At 66.7% G+C, this 597-nt stretch overlaps 1 protein-coding gene across 1 annotated transcript in view; it reads left to right on the top strand.

The window, feature by feature from the left end:
* Nucleotides 1-597, top strand: part of SULT4A1 (sulfotransferase family 4A, member 1) — a 21257-nt gene that overhangs the window by 16414 nt on the left and 4246 nt on the right. The gene's annotated exons all lie outside the window — the stretch shown is intronic.

Here is a 597-nt window from a genome sequence, read left to right on the forward strand (position 1 = left end):
GGCTGTGTTTCATCCTGAGGGAGCAGGGCGTGCAGTTTACAGAAAACGTCAGAGCTGAAACACAGCCCTGTGCCCCGCTTCTCCAAACTCGCCGGGAGGCTGTGTCTGCCTTGCAGGCCTGTGGGAGAGGAGACAGCCTCTAGCGTTCTCCTCACGTGACCCAGCCACCGCCGGCCGGCATTTGGTCTGCTGACAGACAGCCCAGGCTATGGGCAGGACACTGGGGACGGTGACGCTGGGGCGGAGACCGCGGCGGGCTTCAGTGTTTCCTGGGGCAGGGCATGGCTGCGGAGGGGCGGGGCTGTGTGGCGAGCAGGTGGGTAGGGCCCCTTGGAGACGGTGAGGCAGCGGCAGCTGTGCCGTCAGCAGTGCCAGGACGCCGGGGCCCAGAGACGGCTTCACGTCACCGAATCTTCGCAGCGAGCCAGGTTCCCTGCCCTGCGAGGTGGGCTGGCCCTGGGGCCCCCGGGTCCCCCCCTCCTCAGGGCTCTCCTGAGCGCCGTCTGGGTTCCAGCTGATGGCGGGGAAGGAAGGGGAGAGTGAGCTGGTCCTGCCCCTGGCACAATGCCCAAGTGCCTTCCTTTACTGCTTGCTGCT

The sequence above is a fragment of the Bison bison genome, unplaced genomic scaffold, assembly GCF_000754665.1.
Source record: "Bison bison bison isolate TAMUID 2011002044 unplaced genomic scaffold, Bison_UMD1.0 scf7180017864184, whole genome shotgun sequence".
In the NCBI taxonomy this organism is placed as follows: domain Eukaryota; kingdom Metazoa; phylum Chordata; class Mammalia; order Artiodactyla; family Bovidae; genus Bison; species Bison bison.